Source organism: Acromyrmex echinatior, chromosome 1, assembly GCF_024713525.1.
Source record: "Acromyrmex echinatior isolate Ae372 chromosome 1, ASM2471352v2, whole genome shotgun sequence".
NCBI classification, from domain to species: domain Eukaryota; kingdom Metazoa; phylum Arthropoda; class Insecta; order Hymenoptera; family Formicidae; genus Acromyrmex; species Acromyrmex echinatior.
Window position 1 is genome coordinate 18,579,520 of NC_141852.1, and position 17,008 is coordinate 18,596,527.

The window sequence follows — 17,008 nt, forward strand, 5'->3', positions numbered from 1 at the left end:
ATTATTTTATCATTTTGTCATTTCATAATTTTTGTTCCAAATATAATTTAAACATAATTTGAATTATTCCCAATACAATGTAACAATATATAATTCGTAAAATAAAACTAAAATAAAAATACGTGTCATTAATCCGATATACGTCATATTTTACGGATTTAAATTTGACAGTCGTTTATTTTCTATATTTAGCACAGATATAAAAATCTCAACATGTCATACATTACATAATCGTGAGATCCGACGTATACATAACAATACGATAAACAAATAATCCGTAAAGTTGCGTACACAATACAAAACTACAACATAACGACAAATAACATGTCGATTCCTCGTATTAATCGGACATTTCATCCACCGCAATGTCACAGTTATCATTCGTTTATTCCACGTTCATACGTAAATATAATCATCCATAACTCGTTGAATAGGTGAGTGAAGCGGCGGCTAAAGCGCAAGAGGCGTGTTTAATTCGCGAGAAAACAAAGCAGAAAGAGAGAGAGAGAGAGAGAGAGAGAGAGAGTGAGCGGACGTGTTTCAAAAGGTTGACCGCTATGTTTGATATCAACGGACCACGTTATCGTCGATCTCTGAACTGTGGCAGCGCCAGTACCGAGAGAATCAGAAAGGGACAGGAAGGCAGAGCCCATGTCGAACGACGAGCGAGTCGTAATTTGCAGAAATCGCCGACCGATCGCGATAAGCCAGCCGCGGGCCGATGTTTGCCAATTAGCGTGGTGCAGCAATGCTGCGTGTTGCTGTTCCGCACGACGCGGGACGACGCGACGGGTGTCGGCTAATGGCAAAGTTGCGTCTCTCGTTCTACCGTGACGACATGACCAGTCGGTTGACACTTCGAGAGAGAGCGAGAAACGACGGGCGAGCGTGTGGATCAGCCGCACGGAAGCAAGTGCAGCGTATCGTCTTGCCAAGCGCGACCGTTTTACGCCTCTAATGAGCACGAGATCATATGCAAGTCGCCTATGGTGAAAAATACAGTCGCAGAGGTAATTACCTGCGCTGCGAGGTCCGAGCTCGCATGTGTCAACTAAAAACCGCTGCTGACTCGCTGGTTTGTCAGTTTTTTTTTTTTTTCCAGTTGCGCCGAAATGGTTTGCGCACGGAAAATTGGGTTCGAGAGCAAACAATGATTGCAAGTGGTCATGCATATAACGTAAGCGCAATTGGTATTGTTGTTGACTTAATAAAGTTAAAAGGATCGCTACACCGTGTGCACGAACCGCTGACTAGCGCATAACAGTGAGGACCGTAAAAAAATGCAATGTTTATTTCGTTTTTCAGCATGAATGTGACTGGATGAAAATAATCGACAAGGATACTACATGAAACGTGACGATTCGATTATTAAAAAACATTGTAAATCAGCGTTTCAATAAATAATAATATTAAAAGTTTACCTTTCGTTGAACTCGTAATGTAAAAATCATTGAACTTACCTGGAACAGAAATAAAAACATAATGGTTAATATTCAGCGATTATTATTGGTACTATATTTTAAATTTCTGAACATGTCCGACATTTTTGGATCAATTATTTTGTATATCTTTACATCGTAAGTATTTAACGTCTAGTACGATTACACGCCCGGGGCATGAGAGAGAGAGAGAGAGAGAGAGACTTTAATAAAAAACGCATTACACGCGTCAGGTGATTTTACCCGGGTTTCGTTCCGTCTTGTATGTAAGCTACGCGTACATAAACGAGAGTAAGTATATGGGAGAAACTGAGAGTGGATATTGCACTCCTACGATACATAGAGGGTGTCCCCTACAATTTCGTATGTCTCTGCCACCAGCAAATATCGTTCGGATCCAGTAAATACTGGATGCTGTTGCGCCGGTTATTTGTCCACATTTTTGCATTTTTTGAAATTTCACTGATACAGCAGAACAGTATATTCTCTTACGTACTGACACAATATACTATGCATAATAAGAATTTACCTAAAAAGGTGTTACACTACGTTTTTCCCGTAATATACCTACATAATACATATGAGAAACGTAATACGAAGATCAGAAATATCACAAGTTACTATACTTCAGTTATGCAATTTTCTTCCCAACGATTCCACAAGTAAGACGTGTTATTTTTTTTAATGAAGTGTTATTAATCTCACGGAAATGTTAGCTTCAACATTTAGGTATAAATATTTCACGTAATTAATATCAAACTGAGCCCAGCGCGATGATCGGTGTTATCGATACAAGTCAATAAGTGAAGAGAAATCAAAAAGACAACTCGAAGGTACGTAAAGCACATATCAGCGTGCGGTTAATTAAGTCTGTGATGTTTCCACATAAAAGCTTCGTATAATCTCGAAGGGTAAGGTTATATGGCACTGACTATACCTATACGCGTAGCTCCGCCATTATGTAACTGGCGAGATCAAACGAGCGTAAAATGCTTTCGCCAAGAGGAGGATGAAATAGCTACCGTGCGGCTGATCGTGAAATATGACGGTGTGCCCAAAAACGTATCGTTTGATTTCAGAGAAGATTACTTCGTAAGTAATCTTATCCTCGCAAAGCGTATAATTTCTTCGAAAACGATTACATTCGACTGCAGAGATGATGCATCTTAAAATTTGTATTTCACGCGGCTATCTTGCCAACTGTGATTTTTCATGTTTAGCGTTGTGATTCGTCGCGACTGCAACTCCAATCCCAACTTGTAGCCAAAGAGACATTGAAAAACTGTAGACAGCACCTCCTCGAAAACTTCCGCAGGCTAAGAGAGTTTCTCCACGTAGCGAGCGTCAAGGAAGAGAAAGAGCGTGCTACTGCATGCTAGTTTTTCACGAAAAAGTTCGTAAGTCGAAGTAAGTTCATCATATGAGTGTTTCCAAGAACGTGCAAGAAATACATTGAACTTTTTCACTAGATGTGTCACACCACGACAAGAACATCTTCCATTATAGAGAATGTTATTCTATTACGGAGAATATCTCGTAGTTTCAGCGTAATTAAATTATATCGTCTTATAACATTAGTAGTTTCATTTATAAATAAACGCGTGCATATAGAATAGAACAAGTTATGCTTTGCATAATTTTTATGGAATGTACACTTCCATCACGTAGGTGATTAAATCTCGATTATGATAATTGGCAATCTTAGATATGATAAGAGCGCGACCAGATTGCTAAGCTTGGCGGGAGTAACGAGGCGAAGAAGGAGAATAAGTGCCGAAGCGTCGACGGTCCGGTAATACATATTCCTTGACACCAGCCTGGGGATATTAAATAAAGAATCCCCTGCAGTCTCCGGGGAAACCCCAAGGCACTGGTTTCCCCATTGCCGATCATCCCTCGAAGGATACGTTCCTTCGGAGGAAGGCGCCTTTGGTACCTACTTGTATTATGACTTCATTCATGCCAAGTTACCGAATATCTAGTGGTATATTAGGCAGCCCCTATATTATCCTATGCTGCACCCTTCGTACTCATTCTTTTCCTTGGCGTACTGTGAGTACATAATATTGGCTTTTCCTTGGACGGGATGGCGAGTATTGAGATATTAATTATGTTTGAGTTTCCGACGGTCCCTCGCGCGATTCACTGAAAAGCTTAAACGAACCTTGACGTCGCGAGGGATTGAATTAAATCGAATTTCTAATAACATGGAAAAAATATTAAAGACTTTCAATAAGGCTGCATAGATTTTCGAAAAAGATTATGTAAGAATTAATACAACAATATTACAAAAGGATATAACTTAAAGTATGTGCGATTTAATGAAATGTAACAATAAATATATAAGAGTTATTTATAAATAGATGTTAAAAAAACTCAAGGAATAAAATATATTATATATTGAGTAATTATTCATTTTTACGGACTTCTAGCACAACGGTTTGATTAAAATCCAGTCTTGCAAATCATTTAAATTATTTACATTAAAATCGATAACAGTATGGTTGCTATTTGAGCTTCCATCATCAAGTTTTCGACGCGAAATCGAGCGCGAATCACGATGCATGCTTGCTTGCTTGCATCGTCTGTGTGTGTTTTCGCGAATCAGCGCGTCGCAAAGGGGACGATAGAAAATCAAGACGACGAAATTGTTTCCTGTCGGGACGGCTGCGACGAAAATTCTGTCGGAGAGCTCTGCCACATTTTAGGGCACCTATAGGGCATGCGCTTACTCTTTCCTAAGCAGAGCGGAACAATTCGTGGTGCAAAAGACGAGACGAGGCGGTGACAAGAGAACGACGGCGGCGACAATACAGCCGGGCGAAATTGCTTGAAATCTTGAATACCAACGGGAAGCTAAGTTAACGTCGAAAAGCTTCTGAGTGACTTGCTTGAGGTTTAATCACTAGGTGAAACTTCAGTAATGGGAGCTGCAAAGTGCTCGCAAAGGAGGCTAATGCTTTCCTTGTATTTCGAGTCTATTACTCTTTGCCGTATTAAAACTTGGGTAAACGTGCGCATATGCATCTGCAAATATGCCACAGAGCCTACCAAGCTCGTGTCTAACATAATACAATTGGATGCTCGCTGCGACGCGCGACGGTCGCAATGTGAAAACTATACTGAAATGGTTTCAGTAACGAGAATAACAACACGCATTGTCATTGTCATTGCGAAAAACTACAAAAATGTTTGCTAACTTGCTCACATATACTTGCTAATGTAATTTACGCTATCTCATCTTAACTGCTATGCCTTTAACCATAGTGTTCATGACCTAGTCTGTAATATTACTTGACCAGAACAATTAAAGATTAATTAACGTAGGTATTATACTGTAATACCTACTATAAATTGAGTTCTATTCAAAAGTTTTAATTCTAAAAACGGGTCAACCTGCCTGGCACTTGGAAATGAAGATAAAATGGTCGCGTATCTTTGGATTTATCACAATTTCCTTTACGATATTCTCTCTTGGTGTAAGTAGGATTAAAAAAGTTCCGACAACACCTGACCCCAGCTAGTATGTAGGTAAAGAGCTGCACGGCGCGTAGGTGAATGCCGGTGGATGCGTAATTTTATTTGCTCTAAAATAATTTTGTTTCGAGATTTCCTTGTCCACGTTACTGCGAGATGAGAGGAATACTTATGTATTAAAACGAGACAGCGGGCGTATACAGTTCACAAAACTTCAGACAGCCAAGCCGCACGTGTTCTCCGTTCCCTGTCCCGCATGGTGCATATGCGGTTTACGTTGTAACGTATTGCAGCCGCGTCGCAGTAGCCCTGGCGTCAAGAACGTGGCACGGTAATTGGCGCCCGGCACCTTTTACGTGGAGGCAAATTGTATTAATAAATCGTGCCCCATAATGCACCGGGTAATTTACGGTGCAGCTCGCAAAGTGAAAAAAAAGTACAAGAGCGAGTGAGAGGGAAAGAGAGAGAGTGTGTGTGAGGCAGGGGGAGTGCTTGGTGGTCGGTGGCGAGAGTAATTAATTTATACAACCCGGAAATTATCGTTGGACCAGCCCAGAGATCGATTCCGCTTAAGCACAGTACTTTCGCGCTGTACTTGCGCGTCCATCGAACGCTTTTAAGCCCTGGCAAACGATCACTTTGGATATAAAGGCGCGTACGAACGTGAGCCTTCTCGCATCGATATTTTATAAAAATGGAATGTCCGTGCGACATGAACATGATTTACATGGCGGTTAAACGATTCTGCGAGATGAATTACGACGCGTGTGTCGTTTACTCTTCTCTGTAAGGTGAATTTTCTTTTAAAGGATAAAATAAAAAGCGATCCATATGCTTTACTATACGTTGTGTGAAAAATTATAATCACTCTAAATTTCTTGTGAAACTCACTCCAAGAAAGTGAAAATACAACCACCCTTAAAAAAAAAAGTGAAAATATTTCACTTCTTAAAAATAAGCGACAATTTTTACTCTTTTTAAAATGAATTTTTATTTCAAAGAAGTGAAGATCGTCACTTTTTTTTTCAAGAAGTGAAATATTTTCACTTTTTTTTGAGGATGATTGCATTTTCACTCTCTTGGAGTGAGACTTCACTGCAAGAAATTTAGAGTGATGATGATAGTAGTAACGATGATGGTGACTATGTTCGACGAAAGAGCCTTGGATTAATTTCGAGAAAAGAGTTTTAATCCCGAGTCACCCCTCGGCCTATATGCATTACAATTATGCTCGGTTGAGTCTCGTTTTGGGGAGCCCTTCGCGCACCCTTCGTCGCTCCAGGCCGGTGAGCCGTACGAGTTACGCATAATTGGTATTTATGCTCGTAGCTGCGCGTTTTCCATGCCGTGATTTGTGGTTGCAAGTCCGTTAATGAGACGCACGTGGCCGTTAATTAACCAAGACATCTCCCGCCCTCTCACTCTTCGTCTTTCATCATCTGTCTCTTACGCGTGTCTTCTGAACCCGCGGCCATGGGGATTTCTCACAAGAATTAACTCACGTTTTTTTTTTGCCTCTCCGTGGCTGGAAACCGTTAAGCCGAGGTCTCGATAACACGGGAATCGTCCCTCGCAGCAATTTTTTTCAATTACAGATCCTTTCACAACTCTCACGTTCTTCATCAATCTTCGAATAAGTACGATCATCCGTTTTCAGCGTTCGTCGCGCCGCGAGCAAAAGTAAAAGAATTCTGTCGTTTTTCTTCTCGACCGTTCAAATGTGACGCTAAGAATTGGTCCTCTCGATGCTTTCAATGCAAGAGTATGAGTTGAAAGAAGACGGACGTAACGTGGGACAAAGGAAGATGAGTGCGAGGTGTGCCCTTTTATAAAGAACGCGTGAATGTCGGTGAGGGAGTCGGATAGCCCATTCCGCGAAGTTAATAAAGAAATATACAAGGTGACCAACCTTGGCATTTAATATCAATTTGCTGGACGCCGCTCGTTTCGTCCTACGATGCCCTCTGCGGCGAGGGTAAGAGTGCCGCGTGAACGAGGGGTGATCCGCAGGAAACAGCTATGGTAGGCGACAAAGAGGGGAACAAGAATGGCGAGGACGATAGGAAAATAAGGGAGGACGAGCTTTACGACGGAGGGCGCGTGACGGTGAAAAAGGTCGAATAGGTATGGCGTACAAAGGTGGCGATGCGGGAAGCTCGCGAGGAATTTCAAGGCAAAGTCCCTACCCTCGGGGGTTGAAAGAAAGTCGGGGATGGAATGCGTCATGGAGCTGCCTCACTCAGGACGAGATAATTGTTAAAACGCGTCTTCGAAGACATTTGGCAATTATACCTATTATATACTCTTTTAGCTATCATTTTTTAGCCTTCGTCGGCTAGCTCATCGTTAGATCCTATTGGTTTCAAAATTAACGATGCACGCAATGTAACAATTACTTAAAGCTTGTTAATATAGCGATACAAAATTTCCGCATTTTTGCAACAAGAAAAATAATCGAAGCCACGTTTTTATAGACATCATCGTTTTAATTGTTCCATCTCACCCTGTGCACGGTCTGACAAACCGATCACGGCAATCCTTCCGATTAATAGCTCATCCGACGTCGAATCAAACGAATCCAGAATTAATTCCGTAATCCTACTTTGTATCCCCTCTGCGGTTGGACATGAATTATGCGCCCTGTCGAAGAAGCGCACCTGTCGCACACTCTCCCTCAGTAATTGTGTTATTTGCATTTAAAGCAGTCGGAAAGAGAGAAGACCGGGCAGAGATGGACAGGGAGAATAAAGGGAAGGGGAGAATAAAAAGAGAGAAAGAAAAGAAGAAGAAGGATATATACGAAAAGTGGCGTTTCTAGCGACTACCCTTTCTCTCTCTCTCTCTCTCTCTCTCTCTCTCTCTCTCTCTACTCCCGACCCTACTGCTCTATCTTCGAGACATAGAAATTTCCTGTGGCATCCCTTTGTGGCGGTGCTTGCCAGGCTCTTATTAAAGCCAGCAGCCTTGCGCCGCAACTACGATGTCGGTGGCGGCTCATCAAAGGTGAGGTTTCAAAGACGACTCAAAGATGGCTTGACGACTTGAAAATGTCCGAGAGGAGACCGCTTGGCAACTGCATTAACGACTCTGCTCCCGCGCCATCCTCTGCCATGTGCGTTTGCTTGCGTTAACTTACCGGAAATCGTAACATATTTGCTCATGTCTGTTTCTAAATGACTTATATCGCGAAATGACATCCTCGAAATGTCTGCTCTTTGACTGTATTTAAAAAAAAATAAGAAAAATGCTTTAAATATATTTAACCTTTACAAGACAGGAAAGCGCCACTATATTAGTCAATGCTGAAACAGTTATCATATTTTGAGGTAAGGAAACAATTAATTATAACAAATTTTACTCAAAGAAAAGCTGTAAGATTTTAAAAACAGACTATCATCTTCTAAAGATTATATATAAGAATGTTTAAAAATATATTTTGTTATATTCTAATATAAAACCAGAGACGAGACACACACACAATTTTATTCATCAATAAACTTATACAAATGCTTTCATTGCATTGTTATATTTACTTTTTACTTCATTTAAATCTTTAAATATAAATAGTTTATATTTATATTTATAAGATTAAAATTCTTGAATTTCATTTTTGATAAAATTCAAATTTCATTTCATGAAACTATTAGGTGTTGGAATTAATTCGTAGCGTTTTTTAATGAAAGAATGTTATTTATTTCACATGAGCATTAAAAAATACATTAATGAAAGTACTTCCCATCACTTGTAAAACGCTACGAATTAATTCCAACACCTAATATAATCAATCACTCACGACCATCCGCCTCTATAGATAATCGCATCCAAAAGTAAGGTAGAACTGCTTGACTAGGACTATGAATCACGCGTCACTAAGCAGCTACTTGCTGCATAGTTCGGTATCCTGTTCTCTGTACTACGTACTTCTTGTTCGTGCTTCGCTAAGTTCGTAGATTTTACATCCTCGTGAAACGTACCCGAAGATCAATACCGTGTCGGTCTTTGTTCTTCAGTTTTTGTGGATAACCAGAGTTTTGTGAAACTGGGTTCTTTCGTATCTTATCTCACAATATATTCTTTTATTTTGCTTCTATTGATCCTTCTTTCACTACCTTACAAACCTGAATCGATCGCTAGTATACATAACGTATAAATAATAGTAGTATCAATATGTGTATCAATATGTTTTATATGTATAATAAATAAATTCACCGTTTAAATTAAAATTTATTCATTAAAATTAAAATTATTTATTTGTAGCCTCTTCTAATTATAAACTGTATACTTTCTTATAAAATTTTCTAACAATTTAAACAAATATTTTTGAATATAGATTCAGTATTCTCAAAATAAGTGAATGTGTCCCGATAATTGGAAGAAAATTGATGTTTAATTTCAATTTTATAATAGGTTTCAAGTTAGCTATTGAAACGAAAATTCCTTTTCCGTGATGCGCGAAAGGGAAAAGTTAGCCTGCTCACTTTGTTTCTCGATGAAGCTGGGTGAGTTATTGACTTTGGTCTATGCCTCTACAAGGAAGACTCCGCCTGCACTTTCGACCCTGTCGTCGACTTCTGATCTTTCCACCACGTTATAGCAGAGGCCACCTCCGGGGTCCATGAGCTTCTGACGTAATTGATTTTGCGACCGCCGTCCTTCGAGGCAGAAACGACCATCCTTAATGGGCACCTACCGACGTTCTGTCGTGTCTTTTACGAGACATCCTATACATCGCTATTATAGTACATAGTTACATACGAGCTCTGACGGGAAATACTGCTGGGAGTGAAGAGAGGAAGGATTTGCTTCTTGTCCAAGTTTTATTACACTTCTCCAAGAGAATATAAATGTTGTTACAATTGCAATGACAGTGACGTTAATCTATGAAGTGTTGAATCGTTACGTTTATTAAAGCAGCGACGATCATGAGAGAATTTTTACAAGTTTAATGGAATTATTTTTGTGCCCAAAATATTTGGGCTTGTCGATAATTTTAGTATTATGAATTCAAATCGTAAGATATAATGACTATCGTTAAATCATAGAAAAATGCTTCACGTAAATAATATGTAGTGTTCCACAAAAAAAAAAAGAAAACGGTAAAAATTAAAATTATATAAATGCTAAAGTTGTAGAATATGTGTTATATATAAATTTTCTCTTAATAGCCGGATACTATGCATTTCTCATATGGTACGGTTGGAAATTTCAAACTTGTCTGATGATAAGTGATTTAATCGTTAGACAGATTTATTAATTGAATCACTTTATATCCACTTGATATAGAAATCATTTATTATTCTGTCGGAAACCGTATAAAAGAAACAGTTCTGCAATTGTCATTGTAAAAGTATGATCAAAAACGAAAAATAGAATGTTAAAAGCGAAGAATATAATGTTGAAACAGTGAAAACCTGAAACAACGTCACTGCTATATTATCGTAATACATGTATCGTAGCAATATCTAATCTAACAAACGGTTGGTTGGAACAGCCGATACGCGACGAAGTGTCGATAGCCAGTAAACCGCCGTCGGCCATACGCGGCCATTTGAAAAACCGTCCTTTATGGCTGTCTTTCTGTATTGTGTCGCCATTACGATGCACACGTACGCTCACATCCATAAGATATGGACTCCGGCGGACGTGTCGCGACACGAGTCTCCATATCACGTTATGGACCTGTAAATACGCTGGACGTGTTTACACGACCATAACCGCGGCCGTCTTGTAAATAAGTTAACCTCGTTGTCTGAGAGCCTAGGTATAAGTTTTATGAGGATCGCGACAAAGTACCGATATAACGTACTATACATTGGTGAGTAGTTTGACCAATGAAGAGAATTTTCTTCTGCAGACGAATTTATCTCGCTACCATAAACACGAGCGTGAACATTCGTCGAAAGCTTATTTCTTCTTGAATAAAAATTAAGTAACTGCCTTGAAGAAGACAGTACAAGAGAGAAGAAGAAACATGCATATCTTGTTATTACTTGATTTATTAATTTATATTGTTTTATTTAGTTTATATTTATTAGTTTCTACTTACGCTCAGAGAAAACAATATAGTGGCGACAATTGACAAATATAAAGCAACAATGCAATACAAGTTTTACATGTAGAAATAATAGTGTTTTGAATAAACTACTCCATAATTACTGAAGTTGTAAAATAGTTTATTAATTATGTAGGTTAATTTATTCAACTATGTACATTCTATATAAAACTTACATAATTATTATCTTTATAATTGCTACTATTATGTTTTTCTCTGACAATAACAGTATAATGACAAGAAAATTAACGCGTAATGATTGATGTCAACGAATTGTAAGAATCATTAAATGAATAACTGAAAGCTAATAATTCTTTTATGCTCACGATTATTAACTATCTGGTGTTTCTCTTTCAGAACAACACACCCACGCTTCAAGTTTAAGATATATCGCATCGTAAGTATTGTTGTTATACATTTATTATTCGTTCAGGTTAAAGCGTGAAAATCAAGTATAATACCCGTAACTAATTATTTATCGAAAGTCTGGCGCATTTACAGCACATATAAACATAGCCGTTCGGCGAATAAGTTAAGACTCCTCGTCTAAGAGCTGGTTTTACGAGACAGCGACAGAGTGGCAATACAACGCAGCCTCAGGCGACAGGATTGGCCAATGAGGCGGGTTTTCGCGGACCGATGAGTTTGACCAGCGTAGCTTACGGCTATTGCAATCGATCACAGGCTACCAGATATTACTCGAATGACGACGATTGCTGCGAATAATACTCCGTTAAACCCTACCAGTCACTGTTGCTATATTATGTAAAAAAAAATTAATTTTAATCCAATTATATAATTTGCCAGCACACGGTTTAATTAGAAGAAATGCTTATATTAATAATAGCAATAATGATCAACAAATATTTTAAACAAAATATTATTTATATATAAACATTGGAAAAAGATGGTCGCATTAATTGAAATTCTAGTAGAAAATGGACATATCAGAATTTTTAATTCAATCTATCATAATTCTCATTGAGATAAGATGTATAATCATGATGACTGGAATTCTGATTCATATGATTAGAATCTAGTGATTTGTTCATTTTTTTTTAACATAAATTTTATTTTTAATATAAATGTGCATATATTATATATTATATATATACATATATATATATACATATATATATATAATGCAAGATATTTGAGAATAGCATTTCATCAGAATCGCGAAATTCCCCTCGCGTTTACATTTGAACAATTCTCTCTTCCATTCAGAGTCACTGCAAACACGCTATCTAAGATGCGTAATCGAGAAGGGACACGACTATAGTACGGTGGTACCATAGAAGAAGCAGGGAGAGGAGGGGTAAATGAGGAGATATTTTGGAGCAACGCGAAGCCTTCAGCCAATTTCCAACCCCGAGTTATTAGTTTTGGATATGTGGTGTAAGCGTCTTATTATATGTACACGCGTATGTAAACGCACACGCGTCGCGAATTCCGTGTGTACGCAGAGATTCCTTCATGCCATAGGCTGCGTGACGTAGGAACGACTGGATATGAAAGGCAGTAACCGGAAGTCGGGGTCTCAGGGTGTCTTCCGCTCCCTCCTGCGCCCTGCTTCCGGTATGCCGGGGGAGTTACCCACCCTTTGTTCACCGGAGATAGTACGACGATCGTCGTGCCACCGCCGTAACCGCCAGCAGTGACTTCGATCTCCCTCTTCCTGCCACCCCACGAGAGCCCCTTTCTTCCTTCTCTCTGTCTCGACCTTCAGCGCACCCTCTCCGTGAGTCCTCCATCTTCTTAGTTACCGGAACCCCCTAACCCACCCCTTCCGCGTCTTCCCGCCGGTGGGTTGCCAATTCGTTTCTTCGCTTCTCGCTTTGTTCGTCACGCGGAGGGGAAGATCCGCCCCATTACGCACCCGGTGAATAAGCAGATACGCCACGTCGACGGAATCGTCGAGTCGATGGGTGCCTATGTCGGAGTGACTCGCGAAAGTCGCAGTCGGTGTCGATGTTCAGCGGGTGGGCGAAGCTCATTTGCCCGTCGTTACGTCGCAATGGAGTGCGTCTACACGAACCCGATAAGGCGTAAATTGTTTTTTTCCCGGTAACTATCCGTTATAATTAGTGAGCGTGCGCACCCCCATCGAGTTTGTTTTCCAGCAACACTTAACATCCATTTGGGTGAAACTGTTGGGGTTGTTTGTTTAATTCCGGAAATGAGTTTGTAATTAGAAAATTCGTTTAAATAACACCAATTTGAGGATTACAAAGTATCTCTTTTCAATTCCGATGTATCTTGTTAGCGCAGACAGTAAACAAATTTAAATATATAGTAAAATTGTCTCTTATTTATTTCATATTTTATTTTCCTTTTCCACAGCACGTAAATCGAACTATTATGTAGCGAACTATTATGAAAAATGCATATGTGTCAAGTTTTATTTATTGACGAAGAGAAAAAGCACAAGTGTAGGTATCTTTGATATTCTCATAAAAATCCACGGAATATAAAACGAAAAATATTTCGGTCAAAAGATCTTACTTTAGGACCGAGAAATATTGCAGAAAACCTTTCACTATTATGAAACGCACGCGGAGGAACGACTGGCTCTCGTTTATACCAAGATTCATGAGACTGTGTTCGTTCGAAGAAACCGGCGATTAATTCACGCTGGAGGTTAATCGGCAGCGGAATAATTCGCCGATTTGGCAAGACGTGGTAGCAGCCGAAAGAAGAAAAGAAGGAAAAAGGAACAAGAGTCCGGTAAAAAGCAGCTATCCAGTAGCAGGGAGAGGTGGGCTATTTCCATCGACCCCCTAGCGAGCACTCGTACGAAAAATGAAGAGAGCCCTCGCGCGCGCATCCACGGAACGATTATTTCGGTTTTTGCTCGGACGCGCGGAGGCGCTATGCCATGCAGAAAAATGGCACGGGCCCGTTTCTGTCTCGCGCGTCCGATCGGGGAATCTCGTTTTTCATCTTCCATCGACGAAGACGAAGGCGGACAATTTGTTTCGCCGCATGGCGCGCACCCGCAAAAACCGGAGACTGCCGCTCGTCATGGCTGACTGCCGCACGCCGAAAGGATGATGACGGTGACGATCGAGTCGTGACGATGCCGTTCTGCCAGTGTTTCATCCATACGAAAACGCGACTTCCGAGAATTCAATTTTTCATCGGGGCATTCAGGACATCGCTCGTTACGATGCAGCTCTCGGACAAATCGCGGAGAGCACTAGAACAGAGATTACCTCTTGAAACGATAAAAACGGTATTTCCATGCAATATTATTGAGTTACGGATTCTGTTTCAAGCAGTTATTGATGCGTTTTAATGAAACGGCAAAAAACCATGATGGATCTCCATTAGAAGACTTTCGCGATTACTGCCTTCCTAACGACGAATGAAAAATGAAAGACGGCTGAAAAGAAATCTCATGCGATTATTCGTCGCGATCAGATATAATGTCGATGTAATTATCATCTTTCAACGTTCCTCTCCCTCCCCTTTCTTGAATTTCGTGCGCTGAACTGGTGGAAATTTTAATATAGTCTTTTTGGACTCGCAAACAGCCTACGGGCAAAAACGATAATGCGACTGTTCGACTCCAAATGGATCGTAGAGAAGCGATTTAGCAGCTTCCTGGCAGACATACCTTCAGGCAATTCTCCCAAGAATTTCTGGGCACGTGTTTGCCGATATACACATAAGTGAACGTATCATAACAGACTGACACACACCTTCAAGATCGTGCACCGTTTCTGTTATCTTTCAATTCCTTGCTATCTCGAAATAATACACTCGATGACGTCATTAGACTTAAGAAAAATCTTTTATCCCTCTTTACATTTACTAGGACTTAAATATTTATTACATTATATTTTTTACATTACTTAAAAATTCTAGTATAATAGAAGTGTGTATATAATTCGTGTGCAAAAATTTCTCTTTTTGAGCTGCGCTCATTAATATCATTTAAAATTAACTCAGATTTAACTGATTCTCTGATTCTTCGTAAACATAAAACCGAAAATACACAACGGAGATCAAAATCGTATGCAGTAAGATATAAATCCTATTATATTTCTTAGATATGACAGCCATATTCTTGAATACACTCTGCCATGGATAAGTTACGAGTCTGAGTTCATAACGGGAACGACATCATGTTAAAATCAATGTTGTTTACCGGATAAAAGTCGTAACTGCAGAATCGCCGAACTTCAGAACTATCGGGATAAGTAAGGTGATGATATACGAAATGGAATCGAAGTCGCAAAAACTGTAAAAAGAGACTGAGCAAAGAAGGGATGAAGAAACTTCCCGGAAGAGAAAAAAAGGCAAAACTTTTCCAAGTTCGCGACGAAGATCGTATAATAAAACAATCATATTCCACGCCAATGGAGCGAGAAGCAATAAGGGTGCATGCAAGTCCGAGGGTATTCCTCAAAACAATATTTCGCAGTGTCCAACGGACGTAGACGACATCGATTCGCTCGGCTAAGAATATCGACGATTCCACGGGAACGACTTTCGGCGGCGGCAATGTCGTGCCGAAAGAATCCGTCGTTTATGGATTTTCGATGCCGTCAAACCGGCGGCGCCTGACGAGTTAAATCCTGACACATACCAGGGAGCGAGGGAGTTCCTTTTGAAGGAGGAGCTGTCGCCTTTTATCGCAAAGACACTCGCCACGCAGAGACGCTCACGGACTTGCGGATGCGTAAAGCGAGAACCGCGATAACGGCTGCCACTCTCACGTATTTCCGTTCTACGTAGACGAAAGACGATAGCTATAGGCAACCGGCATCAATTTTCTAATAGAGATGCGTGCTGCGTATGGGACGACTATACTTCAACGTCTTACGCGTGCCGCGAAAGATTTATTATTATTTTTTTTTTTTTCAGAAATTCTGACGATCGAGGGCGTGTACGTTTCTATCGATGGCGCGCATGATATTTTTTACAATGACAGGGATAGGCGAAAGAAGGCGTAGTATGACCTCCTTGAGCTTCCAGGATGAAATATCGTGCTCGTAAAATTCTTAATGGCTTCTTAAATTCTCGCGCTCGTACCACTCGTACGTTGCGCAGTACGAATCTAAAAATAGAAATTCTCGCGAAAAGATTTTCTACGTGGCGTATAAAATTTACATACATCTGTAATCTGCAATTTTGCATAACCTATCATGTGTATTGTACCATCATGCTAATACAACACATATCCTATAAAATCTGCATGTACAATGAGAATGTAACATTCTAGAATTATAGTTGGAATTTGCACTTAGGTGATATTGGTATCGTTTAAATATTATTAAAAAAGTTATATGAGATAAGATATTTATAGTACATGATGTAATACTATTTTCATAAAAAAAAGTCGTTAAAATTTTTGGTGCAAAATTAAAAATATATTCCATTAGTATTTGATAAAATGGTCTCATCATAAAAACATTAGCAACTACACTTTGTTAATTCAAATAAATGCTTCGCTTTTTCTCTTTGACGTAATATGAGCAAAGTATCGTAATAACAGTCGCCAGGATATAACCGCGACATTGAACAGGACGGTAAACGGTGGCAAAACATATTTCAATCAAAGTTCCCAAGAGCTAATCCTGAACGGCTCTACTGTGACCGAGAAAGGAAGGATCAGGGATCGATCCTGGTCGCTAGGCGAGGGTAAACTCCCCAGCAAGCAGTCCGTGCTTTCAAGCGGCTTTTTCCCCGGGACAGTGTATTCGTCGTAAAACCGAAAAGAACCCGATCTTCTCTCATCGAAAGAAAGATATGCGGATTATTTCAAGTGAAATTCGACGACAGAACCGTTATACATCTTTTAAATATTCGGTGGCAGGATATAAACTCGACTGAGAGTCCTCAATGCGTTTTCTCTCAACCGCGATACGTGCCATCAAGGCAACAAAGCGTGATACTTGAACAAGAGAATAGACATAATATAAAAAGGACAAGAATACAAATTTATGTAAACCTTCTTCCATCAAAGGAGATGTAACAGGCCAAATAAAAAGCGGAAAAAGTTAAAGGACAGAAAGTCGAGATTCACGACATG

General features: G+C 39.8%; 1 protein-coding gene and 1 long non-coding RNA gene across 6 annotated transcripts in view; one reads left to right on the forward strand and one right to left on the reverse strand.

Moving 5' to 3' along the window:
• The window catches only part of sli (slit guidance ligand), a 354,258-nt gene that overhangs the window by 261,124 nt on the left and 76,126 nt on the right, over positions 1–17,008 (reverse strand). The gene's annotated exons all lie outside the window — the stretch shown is intronic.
• Positions 1,468–11,818, forward strand: LOC147911028 (uncharacterized). The gene is made up of 3 exons (XR_015544664.1): positions 1,468–10,731; positions 11,326–11,365; positions 11,470–11,818. It is a non-coding gene; the product is annotated as an uncharacterized LOC147911028 (long non-coding RNA).